This window comes from Dendropsophus ebraccatus, chromosome 5 (assembly GCF_027789765.1).
Source record: "Dendropsophus ebraccatus isolate aDenEbr1 chromosome 5, aDenEbr1.pat, whole genome shotgun sequence".
In the NCBI taxonomy this organism is placed as follows: domain Eukaryota; kingdom Metazoa; phylum Chordata; class Amphibia; order Anura; family Hylidae; genus Dendropsophus; species Dendropsophus ebraccatus.
Window position 1 is genome coordinate 21,168,902 of NC_091458.1, and position 14,414 is coordinate 21,183,315.

Genomic DNA, 14,414 nt, shown 5'->3' on the forward strand with positions numbered 1-14,414 from the left:
ATACATTACTATAGACTCATATTGGCCGTCTCTGGCACTGCCATACCTGCCCGCAGCTGCCGGTCACCTGCTCCGCTCTCCTGTCCGGGCATACCGACACTAAACGGCTGCTTCCCTACACACACACCGTCACTTCCGCTCTTCAAACGAGCCGCCAATACCGAGCCAGGCAGCGGGAAGTATGGAGCTACACAGACAGCAGCTGGAGCGCGAAAGGGGCGGGGCGTTGTAACGACTGTTAGGGAGCTGCTAACTGGACACGCCTATTGTGTACTCCAGGTTGTGTTCCTTGCGCCATTCCTTACCATAGAGTTGAAATTTTAGGCGAGAACGTTACCATAGAGTTCTCAGCGCTGGCCGTGAATTAATGGAATACGCATGCGCTTGCCTAGCAGCTTGGAAACCGTTAGCATTGTGCGCATGCGTATTGAATACTCAGTGATTTTTGTGGATGAGTGATAAAATTCTGTATACGATGATATAACAGGTTGTGTGGGATAGGCTAAGCTGCTCTCTAGCGCCACCTTTTGGAGGTAGCTTTCCCATTCAAGCCAATTTTTGTGCTTCTTAAAGGGGTACTCCAGAGGAAAATATGTTTTCAAATCAGCTTGTACCAGAAAGTTATACAGATTTGGAAATTACTTTTATTACAAAATCTCCAGTCTTCCAGTACTTAGCAGCTGTTGTATGTCCTGCAGGAAGTGGTGTATTCTCTCCAGTCTGACACAGTGCTCTCTGCTGCCATCTCTGTCCATGTCAGGAACTGTGCAGAGCAGTAGTAAGTAGAGATACTGGTAATGCAACAGTAAATGTAATTTTGTTGTACCTTTAAAGTGTACCTGTCGTTAAAACTTTCAAAATCGAAATCAACAGTAAGTGTGATATAAATCAAGTTTGCAATATAAATTTATAATTTTATTTGTTGTTATCATGCTGTAAAACAAAGCTGAATTTACCAGAAATCCAGGTCCAGTCTCAAGAAGGCAGCTATATAACAGCTAAACTTACCTGTATCCAGGTCCAGTCTCCTGAAGGCAGCTATATAACAGGTAACCTTACTGTATCCAGGTCCAGTCTCCTGAAGGCAGCTATATAACAGGTAAACTTACTGTATCCAGGTCCAGTCTCCTGAATGCTGCTATATAACAGCTATACTTACCTGTATCCAGGTCCATTCTCCTGAAGGCAGCTATATAACAGCTATACTTACTGTATCCAGGTCCAGTCTCAAGAAGGCTGCTATATAACAGCTAAACTTACCTGTATCCAGGTCCAGTCTCCTGAAGGCAGCTATATAACAGGTAAACTTACTGTATCCAGGTCCAGTCTCCTGAATGCTGCTATATAACAGCTAAACTTACCTGTATCCAGGTCCAGTCTCCTGAAGGCAGCTATATAACAGGTAAACTTACTGTATCCAGGTCCAGTCTCCTGAATGCTTCTATATAACAGCTATACTTACCTGTATCCAGGTCCATTCTCCTGAAGGCAGCTATATAACAGCTATACTTACTGTATCCAGGTCCAGTCTCCTGAAGGCAGCTATATAACAGCTATACTTACTGTACCCAGGTCCAGTCTCCTGAAGGCAGCTATATAACAGCTATCCTTACCTGTATCCAGGTCCAGTCTCCTGAAGGCAGCTATATAACAGCTATACTTACTAGAAATCCAGGTCCAGTCTCCTGAAGGCAGCTATATAACAGCTATACTTACTGTATCCAGGTCCAGTCTCCTGAAGGCTGCTATATAACAGCTAAACTTACCTGTATCCAGGTCCAGTCTCCTGAAGGCAGATTTTCTGACTTTTGCTCGTGGAAAAAAAAAACAGACTAAACACAGGAATTCCGGCCAGTACAGAGAGTCACAGCTCAATGTGTCCATCAGTCACATGACTGCCTTCTCTCTGTGAACTCTCAGATGGCCTGGGATACACAGGATTTCCTGTTTTCTGACTGTTTCCTGTTTTTTGAGAAAAAAAAGAGTAGAAAACAGGAAGTGCCGTGTTTTCCATGATAACTAAAAAAAAAATAATGAATGTAATTAGCAAACTTGCTTTATATCACATCTACTGCTGATTTAGATTTTGAAAGTTATAACGACAGCGACACTTTAATTCCTGCAACTGTGCTTCTATGTTCTAATAAGTGCAGCGGTAGTAGTGTCAAGAAGGAGGGGCCTACGTCTCCTGTCCTCCTGTTGTCGGATGAGTCTATCAACTTCAGCCGCGACAACGTCAGAAACTCCATCATCATCATCGTACTGTATACCACAAAATCAGGTTGGAATCTAAGTCTCTTCCCTTTTCTCTCGGTGCCATTCCTATGCTGTTAGCAGTGTAATCCTTGGTACGAGTGATGGGGGCGGGCAGTGCTCCTAACGGTGCTCCGGACAGAGGATTACACTGCTAACAGCAAGGGAACACCACCGCGGAGTAAGGGAAGAGACATACCCTCCTCCACAGAGTCCTGTGCGCAATAGAGGAATTCATCTAACCTGCTGATAGTTCCCCTTTAACCCCTTCAAGACAGAGCCCTTTGATGCCCGGATGTCCGGGTCGAATTAATGCAGTGTTCCTCCTCGCCTTCTAAGAGCCATAGCGCTTTTATTTTTCCACCTACAGGGCTGGTTGCCGTGATATTTATTTCGCCATAATCTCTAGATTTTATTAATATCATTTTGGTGTAACAGAAAAATTTTGATTGTTTTTTATAAATTTTTTACGGTTATAGAGTTTAATAAAATCAGCAATCCTGGTGCGTTTTTGTTTTTTTTCATTTACGCCGTTCACCGTGCGGGAACAGTTATATTTTAATAGATCGGACAATTCCGCACGCTGCGATATGTAATATGTTTATTTTTAATATTTTTATTATTAGAATGGGCGAGGGGGTAGTTTAAACTTTTATTGGGAGGGGGTTTATAAGGGTTTTTTAATACTTTAAAAAAACTTCTTTTTTTTTTACACTTTTTTTTTTTACTGTAAAACAGCAGATTATCCATGAAGAAGAGGGAGGAGGAAGGAGTGGAGAGGTGTGCCAGAGTGCGGTAAAAACAGTTCTTTTTTGACTCTTCAGTGCAGTAGGAGACGTAAGATTGTACATAATCCGCTGCACGGAAAATTACCAAAAAGTCACCATGCTCACTAGGGGACTGCCAGCTACAGCACACTGTCAGCACCTCAGGTAGGGCCCGGGAGCTGACGGATTCACTTTAAACATTTCACATTGATAAACTGGATGCGATATACAATGCAACACTAGGTGTCAGTAGAGAGCAAGCCTAACCCCAGGCGGTACACAATGGATAGCTGTGCAGCCTATAGATGTCACCCCTGACTCTCACTATTTACTCTCTAGTTTGGCTCATCCAGATGTGACTATTATTTGTACAGGATGATATTCCAGCCCCTCTGCACACATTTTCCTTATAAGAAATAAATATTGATACTGACAACTCAAGGCTGCCTCTGTGCGCTCTCCGCTGCTGCATCACCTTAGTACTGGGAGCAGAAATTATTATTGGGAATAGTATGCAGGCGAGGAGAGCGAATATTCAGGGGACAATATACATAATGTAATGCTAGTGTACATGTAGGTTCTGCAGCAGAATACATTCATCCCAATATAAGTGACGGGCAGAGCAGTCAGGATCGCCGTTCTCTCACTAGTACATTGAGTGCACATGGGTGAACATCTATATTATTATAAGACGCTGAACTATTTCGGAGCTACTGTCACTTGTATAATGACATTAACCCTTTCCTATCCGTCCGTTCAGTTCCCCCAGGTACAGTTTCACCCGGCGATGGATCCACTTCATGCCGCGCTCTTAAGTAATATGGCGGAGTGTCTGGAGCAGCGTGCGCCCTTCTTTACAGCAATTAACCATGGCGGAGACGTTTCTTCTGCGATACGGATACTTGACTGTGTGTGTAAGTGTCTGGTAATTAAGCCTTAGATCAGGGATGGGGAAGCTTCGGCCCTCCAGCTGTTGCAAAACTACAGTTCCCATCATGCCTGGACAGCCAAAGCGAAGCTTTGGCTGTCCAGGCATGATGGGAATTGTAGTTTTGCAACAGCTGGAGGGCCGAAGCTTCCCCATCCATGCCTTAGATGGTACGCAGCTGTATATATGAGAGATAATCACAGTAATTAATGAGGCTATATATAAACTGTATATATATATATATATATATCTATATCATAAAAATCAAAGTCTGTCTGTCTGTCTGTCCTCTATAGACTTCCAAACGCCTGAACCGTTTGACCCCAAATTTGGCACACAGATACATTGGGTGCCCGGGAAGGTTATTGCGAAGGTCCCGTCCCCGCCAGATGTACAGGAGGGGAGGGGGAGGGGGAAGAGTGGCGCCCCATAGAGATGAATGGGAAAATCTCCTCACTGCAAACACAGGTGATAGAATTAGCTGCAGCAGACACGGCAGTTGGAGCCTTAGCAACCAATAGGATTACTGCTTTCATTATCACAGGGAGCAATGGTTGCTAGGGAAGCTGCCTCACAACATCCACAGTAATAACTGGTAGATCCCCTACTCCATCTATACAGTACATGTATATACAGGACCCCCTACTCCATCTATACAGTACATGTATATACAGGACCTCCTACTCCATCTATACAGTACATGTATATACAGGACCCCCTACTCCATCTATACAGTACATGTATATACAGGACCCCCTACTCAATCTATACAGTACATGTATACAGGACCCCCTACTCCATCTATACAGTACATGTATATACAGGGCCCCCTACTCCATCTATACAGTACATGTATATACAGGAGCCCCTACTCCATCCATACAGTACATGTATATACAGGGCCCCCTACTCCATCTATACAGTACATATATATACAGGACCCCCTACTCCAACTATACAGTACATGTATATACAGGACCCCCTACTCCATCTATACAGTACATGTATACAGGGCCCCCTACTCCATCTATACAGTACATGTATATACAGGACCCCCTACTCCATCTATACAGGACATGTATATACAGGACCCCCTACTCCATCTATACAGTACATGTATATACAGGACCCCCTACTCCATCTATACAGTACATGTATATACAGGACCCCCTACTCCATCTATACAGTACATGTATATACAGGACCCCCTACTCCATCTATACAGTACATGTATATACAGGACCTCCTACTCCATCCATACAGTACATGTATATACAGGACCCCCTACTCCATCTATACAGTACATGTATATACAGGGCCCCCTACTCCATCTATACAGTACATGTATATACAGGACCCCCTACTCCAACTATACATTACATGTATATACAGGACCCCCTACTCCATCCATACACTACATGTATATACAGGACCCCCTACTCCATCTATACAGTACATGTATATACAGGGCCCCGTACTCCATCTATACAGTACATGTATATACAGGACCCCCTACTCCATCTATACAGTACATGTATATACAGGACCCCCTACTCCATCTATACAGTACATGTATATACAGGACCCCCTACTCCATCTATACAGTACATATATATACAGGGCCCCCTACTCCATCTATACAGTACATGTATATACAGGGCCCCGTACTCCATCTATACAGTACATGTTGTGGCATGGTGGGGCTGTAAGAGGCAGTTCTATGCCTCTGGAGTGGGAATTGGAGTTCAGGTGGAGCTCCTGGTCCAGATACTCCACTCCAGCCCTAGAGCTGATGAGGCTCTGAAACCACCTGGTGGAGCTCTATTAGAGACTCCAGAGCTTCCCAGGTGATGGCTCGCAGGTGAAGACTCCCAGTGTGGGAGAACAGGCAGCACTAGGCCTGTGGGAGCTGCAGACAAGAAGTCTGGGTGAGACCGGTGGAGCTGGTGATATTGAGCATTAGGCTCATAAGTGACAGCTAGGGAAGCTGTGGTGTTAGTCAGTGGCTAGATGGCCTAGGTTTTATTTTATTGGCAGTGTTGCCTATGTCTTGTGTTTTTTGAACGGATAAATAAAGCTGACTGAGGTCCGTATAAAGCATACAGCACTGACTGGACTGCAATTTGTGATGTGCCAACCGTCTCAGGCCCAGGAGATGGCGATCCCAGCAAGTGAGTAACCCCCAGATTGTCACAATGTATATACAAGACCCCCTACTCCATCTATACAGTACATGTATATACAGGACCCCCTACTCCATCTATACAGTACATGTATATACAGGACCCCCTACTCCATCTATACAGTACATGTATATACAGGAGCCCCTACTCCATCCATACAGTACATGTATATACAGGGCCCCCTACTCCATCTATACAGTACATATATATACAGGACCCCCTACTCCAACTATACAGTACATGTATATACAGGACCCCCTACTCCATCTATACAGTACATGTATACAGGGCCCCCTACTCCATCTATACAGTACATGTATATACAGGACCCCCTACTCCATCTATACAGGACATGTATATACAGGACCCCCTACTCCATCTATACAGTACATTTATATACAGGACCCCCTACTCCATCTATACAGTACATGTATATACAGGACCCCCTACTCCATCTATACAGTACATGTATATACAGGACCCCCTACTCCATCTATACAGTACATGTATATACAGGACCCCCTACTCCATCTATACAGTACATGTATATACAGGACCTCCTACTCCATCCATACAGTACATGTATATACAGGACCCCCTACTCCATCTATACAGTACATGTATATACAGGGCCCCCTACTCCATCTATACAGTACATGTATATACAGGACCCCCTACTCCAACTATACATTACATGTATATACAGGACCCCCTACTCCATCTATACAGTACATGTATATACAGGACCCCCTACTCCATCTATACAGTACATGTATATACAGGACCCCCTACTCCATCTATACAGTACATATATATACAGGGCCCCCTACTCCATCTATACAGTACATGTATATACAGGGCCCCGTACTCCATCTATACAGTACATGTTGTGGCATGGTGGGGCTGTAAGAGGCAGTTCTATGCCTCTGGAGTGGGAATTGGAGTTCAGGTGGAGCTCCTGGTCCAGATACTCCACTCCAGCCCTAGAGCTGATGAGGCTCTGAAACCACCTGGTGGAGCTCTATTAGAGACTCCAGAGCTTCCCAGGTGATGGCTCGCAGGTGAAGACTCCCAGTGTGGGAGAACAGGCAGCACTAGGCCTGTGGGAGCTGCAGACAAGAAGTCTGGGTGAGACCGGTGGAGCTGGTGATATTGAGCATTAGGCTCATAAGTGACAGCTAGGGAAGCTGTGGTGTTAGTCAGTGGCTAGATGGCCTAGGTTTTATTTTATTGGCAGTGTTGCCTATGTCTTGTGTTTTTTGAACGGATAAATAAAGCTGACTGAGGTCCGTATAAAGCATACAGCACTGACTGGACTGCAATTTGTGATGTGCCAACCGTCTCAGGCCCAGGAGATGGCGATCCCAGCAAGTGAGTAACCCCCAGATTGTCACAATGTATATACAAGACCCCCTACTCCATCTATACAGTACATGTATATACAGGACCCCCTACTCCATCTATACAGTACATGTATATACAGGACCCCCTACTCCATCTATACAGTACATGTATATACAGGGCCCTCTACTCCATCCATACAGTACATGTATATACAGGACCCCCTACTCCATCCATACAGTACATGTATATACAAGACCCCCTACTCCATCTATACAGTACATGTATATACAGGACCCCCTACTCCATCTATACAGTACATGTATATACAGGACCCCCTACTCCATCTATACAGTACATGTATATACAGGACCCCCTACTCCATCTATACAGTACATGTATATACAGGACCCCCTACTCCATCTATACAGTACATATATATACAGGACCCCCTACTCCATCTATACAGTACATATATATACAGGGCCCCCTACTCCATCTATACAGTACATGTATATACAGGACCCCCTACTCCATCTATACAGTACATGTATATACAGGACCCCCTACTCCATCTATACAGTACATGTATATACAGGACCCCCTACTCCATCTATACAGTACATGTATATACAGGACCCCCTACTCCATCTATACAGTACATGTATATACAGGGCCCCCTACTCCATCTATACAGTACATGTATATACAGGACCCCCTACTCCAACTATACAGTACATGTATATACAGGGCCCCCTACTCCATCTATACAGTACATGTATATACAGGGCCCCCTACTCCATCTATACAGTACATGTATATACAGGACCCCCTACTCCATCTATACAGTACATATATATACAGGACCCCTTACTCCATATATACAGGACCCCCTACTCCATCTATACAGTACATGTATATACAGGACCCCCTACTCCATCTATACAGTACATGTATATACAGGACCCCCTACTCCATCTATACAGTACATGTATATACAGGACCCCCTACTCCATCTATACAGTACATGTATATACAGGACCCCCTACTCCATCTATACAGTACATGTATATACAGGACCCCCTACTCCATCTATACAGTACATGTATACAGGACCCCCTACTCCATCTATACAGTACATGTATATACAGGGCCCCCTACTCCATCTATACAGTACATGTATATACAGGGCACTACAGGTATACCAAACTGTGACTGGGTAACACTGCCACACCAGACCTGACCAATACCGCCATACTGTGCTGGATAACACTGTCATACCAGACCTGACCAATACCACCATACTGTGACTGGATAACACTGCCATACCAGACCTGACCAATACCGCCATACTGTGACTGGATAACACTGCCACACCAGACCTGACCAATACCGGCAAACTGTGACTGGGTAACACCGCCACACCAGACCTGACCAATACCGCCATACTGTGACTGGATAACACCGCCACACCAGACCTGACCAATACCGCCATACTGTGACTGGATAACACCATCATATCAGACCTGACCAATACTGCCATACTGTGACTGGATAACACCGCCATACGGGTAAATACAACCCTGCAGGTATACAGGACACTACAGGTATACAGGATCCCAAAACTATACACAACAGGTGTACGGGACCTCCACAAAACTATATACTACAGGTATACAGAACCCAAAGCTTTACACTACAGGTATAAAGGACCCCAAAACTATACACTACAGGTATACAGGACCTCCACCAACTATATACTTCAGGTATACAGGACCTCCACCAACTATATACTACAGGTATACAGGACCTCCACCAACTATATACTACAGGTATACAGGACCCAAAACTATACACTACAGGTATACAGGACCCCAAAACTATACACTACAGGTATACAGGAACTCCACCAACTATATACTACAGGTATATAGGACCCCAAACTCAGGGGCGGATTAACTTTACCATAGGCCCCGGGCTGTTCACCAAGCCTGGGCCCCCCACCCCACTGTAACTATGGCAGCACTAGCCTGGCGTTCATAGCACAGGACAGATAATGTCATGATGTCCTGATTTGTGCAAAATTGCCATAAAAAAAAAACCTTGATTTTTTTTTTTTGCAAATCATGGCAGAAGTGTAGCCAGGAGACAGTACACCACTGAAAGTATAAGTCTTTTTGGGTGGTCATGGGCCCCCCAGGAGCTCAGGGCCCCGGGCTGCCGCCCGAAACGCCCCTGTTATAATCCACTACTGCCCAAACTATACACTACAGGTATACAGGACCTCAAAACTATACCCTACAGGTATACAAGACCTACATCAACTCTATAATACAGGTATACAGCACCTTCACCAACTCTATACTACAAGTATACAGGACCCCAAAGCTATATACTACAGGTATACAGGAACTCCACCAGCTATATACTACAGGTATATAGGACCCCAAACTATACACTACAGGTATACAAGACCTCCACCAACTCTATACTATAGTTATACAGGATCCTCAAACTATGCACTACAGGTATACAGGACCCCCGAACTATATACTACAGGTATACAAGACCTCCACCAATTATACACTACAGGTATCCAGGACCCTCAAACTATAAACTACAGGTATACAAGACCTCCACCAACTATACATTACAGGTATACAGCACCAACTATATAGTACAGGTATACAGGACCCCCGAACGATACAGTACAGGTATACAGGACCTTCACCAACTGTACACTGCAGGTATACAGGACCTCCCTCAACTATACACTACAGGTATACAGCCGCCCCCCAACTACACACTACAGGTATACAGAACCCCCCCCCCCCCCAACTATGCACTATAGGTATACAGCCCCCCAACTATGCACTACAGATATGCGAGACCCCTAAAAACTATACATTGTGGGTATACAGAACCCCTCCAGCTATGCACTACAGGTATACACTAATTCCACTGATTAACTCAGATGAAACAATACCTTTAGCTTGGCCTCCTAGGCACCTTAGAACAAATCTAATTAACACACTGACACTTTATACCCGGGCAGCGCCGGGTACATTTTCTAGTATATATATATATATATCTTGAAGTTATTTGTAACCTAAAAAAACAGAGAAAATACATTGTTCCCTAGAAATTGGACATTTTTCTTACTATATATTATTTTGAGATATTGCCCATTATAAGTGTTGAGTACCAGGGAGACCTTTACTTTATCTAAGATGGCCGCCTTCACTTTATTACTGACTAGTAGACAGTATGATAGGTTGTATTGGACTGATCTATGACGTCCTCCCTGCTCTGCCTATCACTGATCAGCACATTACACTATATTGGGATAAGTGTAGGCTGCTGGATGTTACCGACATGTATCCCAATGTTACATATAGTACAGTAGTACAGTGGTACCTTGGTTTAAGAGTAACTTGGTTTAAGAGCGTTTTGGTTTAAGAGCTCACAGTTTTTCAAAATTGTGACTTGGTTTAAGAGCATTGCTTTGGTTTAAGAGCTCCCTGTACTGGGTTGGAGGGCGAGTGGAGGAGGGGCATGGTCTGCATAGCGGGGTCTACAGCCCAGTACTCTGACCCAGGAAGTCTCCCTCACCTTCCAAATCATAGCAGATCCACTTCAGGCTGGGGCTTACATCAGGGGACAGGACTGTGGAGGTAATCTCTGCATAGCTGTAACCCCTCTCTCCCCGGACTGAGAGCGCTGCATGTATGTGCCCACATCTGCCCTGCTCATTCCTTCCTGCTCCCTGCAGTCTCTGTCAGCCCTTGTGTTTCCCATCTTCTCCATTACTGTACAGTAACTTATAATATCACAGATTCTGCTGTTTCTGAATGTTTGTTTCATCTGTTTCACATGTTATTCAGAATAATAAATCATTATATTTGGGGTGTGGAACCAATTGTCTGCATATCAATGATTTCTTATGGGAAAATTTGCTTTGGTTAAAGAGTGGATTTGGATTACAAGCACAGCCCCGGAACGAATTATGCTGGTAATCCAAGGCACCACTGTATATCCCTGAATATCCCTGCATAATGTCAGATGCTCAGCTGAATTAAAGGGGTTAACTAATGCTACATTCATAAAAAAAAAAACAGCACCACCCCTGTCCTCAGGTTGTATGTGGTATTACAACTCAGCTCCATTCTCTTCAATAGCAATGTGCTGCAATACCGCACCCTAACTAAGGACAAGAGTGGCGCTGTTTCTGGAAGGAAGCAGACATGTTTTTCTAACCTAGATAACCTGTTTAAAGGGGTTATCCAGCGCTACAAAAACATGGCCACTTTCCCCCTACTGTTGTCTCCAGATTGGGTGGGGTTTTGAAACTCTGTTCCATTGAAGTAAATGGAGCTTAATTGCAAACTGCACCTGAACTGGAGACAACAGTAGGGGGGAAAAGTGGCCATGTTTTTGTAGCGCTGGATAACCCCTGACAGAATGGTTGGTTGCTGAACGGCACTGTGTGGCTCAAGGCTCAGGTGGGTGCACAAGTTCCAGGTTGCCAGATCCAAGGCTCCCAAATTCACAAAAGAACTTCTAATGAGACGGCACTCCAGGATTAAAGTGAAAAAGCAAAGTGTTTTATTCACCCATCAGTTGCGACGTTTCGATCTACTCCATGAGATCTTTTTCAAGCAGCTTGAAACGTCGCAACTGATGGGTGAATAAAACACTTTGCTTTTTCACTTTAATCCTGGAGTGCCGTCTCATTAGAAGTTCTTTTTATATATATATATATATATATATATATATATATATATATATATATATATATATATATATATTTTATTAGTGATTAGCAAATACTGTTCGATCGAATAGAGAGCACTGTGTCAGACTGGAAACAATACAACACTTCCTGTAAGACATACAGCAGCTGATAAGTACTGGAAGACTAGAGATTTTTTAAATAGAAGTAAATTACAAATCTGTATAACTTTCTGACACCAGGTAGGAAGGTCCTGCTTTTATACTTCCATTTTTTAGGGCTCAAAAACTATACAAAAAAACAACAAAAAAACTGTTTGTGAAACCGATAACATTGCCTGTTGCTGTAAACAGTGCACAGAACTAGGTCACCCATCCGCACCTTAAGAAAGTGTTAGTAATGGAGGACGGGAAAACAGGTGCCGGCAACCAATCAATATAGTGACAGGCAGAGCCGTGTCCTGTTACACTGTGTCAGTGGATGTCCTTCCCTGGATTCAGCTCTGCACCTCACAGACCCCACACAGCTCTGCACCTCACAGACCCCACACAGCTCTGCACCTCACAGACCCCACACAGCTCTGCACCTCGCAGACCCCACATAGCTCTGCGCCTCACAGACCCCACACAGCTCTGCACCTCACAGACCCCACACAGCTCTGCACCTCGCAGAACTCACACAGCTCTGCTCCTCACAGACCCCACATAGCTCTGCGCCTCACAGACCCCACACAGCTCTGCTCCTCACAGACCCCACACAGCTCTGCGCCACACAGACCCCACACAGCTCTGCTCCTCACAGACCCCACACAGCTTTGTACCTCACAGACCCCACACAGCTCTGCACCTCACAGACCCCACACAGCTCTGCTCCTCACAGACCCCACACAGCTCTGCGCCTCACAGACCCCACACAGCTCTGCGCCTCACAGACCCCACACAGCTCTGCACCTCACAGACCCCCACACAGCTCTGCGCCTCACAGACCCCACACAGCTCTGCACCTCACAGACCCCACACAGCTCTGCGCCTCACAGACCCCACACAGCTCTGCACCTCACAGACCCCACACAGCTCTGCTTTTCCAGCCCACCGCAGGTCTGCACCTCACAGACCCCACACAGCTCTGCACCTCACAGACCCCACACAGCTCTGCGCCTCACAGACCCCACACAGCTCTGCACCTCACAGACCCCCACACAGCTCTGCACCTCACAGACCCCACACAGCTCTGCGCCTCACAGACCCCACACAGCTCTGCGCCTCACAGACCCCACACAGCTCTGCACCTCACAGACCCCACACAGCTCTGCTTCTCCAGCCCACCGCAGGTCTGCACCTCACAGACCCCACACAGCTCTGCACCTCACAGACCCCACACAGCTCTGCGCCTCACAGACCCCACACAGCTCTGCACCTCACAGACCCCACACAGCTCTGCTTTTCCAGCCCACCGCAGGTCTGCACCTCACAGACCCCACACAGCTCTGCACCTCACAGACCCCACACAGCTCTGCACCTCACAGACCCCACACAGCTCTGCTTTTCCAGCCCACCGCAGGTCTGCACCTCACAGACCCCACACAGCTCTGCACCTCACAGACCCCACACAGCTCTGCGCCTCACAGACCCCACACAGCTCTGCGCCTCACAGACCCCACACAGCTCTGCGCCACACAGACCCCACACAGCTCTGCGCCACACAGACCCCACACAGCTCTGCGCCTCACAGACCCCACACAGCTCTGCGCCTCACAGACCCCACACAGCTCTGCGCCTCACAGACCCCACACAGCTCTGCTATTCCAGCCCGCCGCAGCCCGTACAGCACATATTTTCCTCAGTTTATTATTTCCCAGACAATAACCACACTGTACACGTGTCCTATAAAGTGGGGAGAGCGAAGCCCCAAACTGCAGGTATCCAGCTATTGATTCTCTGATTTCAATGGCCATCGTGATAACATTTTATCATCTTCTTTCTTGTTACAGAGCCATCTCGTCTTATGGGTCCCTTTCGGAGATTGTTTTCTCAGTGAAAAATACAATTCCGGAGCATTTATTGTTTAGAATGTGTATTGTGTTGTTCTTCAGTTATAAAAGGTATGAATAAATAGTCAAAGGGGCGTTACCGTTCTTCTTCTTAATAGACACACTTTGATACTGACCAATCTGTGCTGACCGTGACAGAATGTTTACAGACACGCCCCAC

General features: G+C 45.6%; 1 protein-coding gene across 1 annotated transcript in view; it reads left to right on the forward strand.

Annotated features, from left to right (window-relative positions):
• The first annotated feature begins 3,803 nt into the window (after positions 1-3,803).
• SMCO4 (single-pass membrane protein with coiled-coil domains 4) overlaps positions 3,804-14,414 on the forward strand; it is a 40,127-nt gene continuing 29,516 nt past the window's right edge. The window contains exons 1-2 of the mRNA XM_069969652.1: positions 3,804-3,934; positions 14,195-14,305. The gene's annotated coding sequence lies outside the window, so the exon portion shown is untranslated. The remainder of the gene's footprint in view (positions 3,935-14,194; positions 14,306-14,414) is intronic.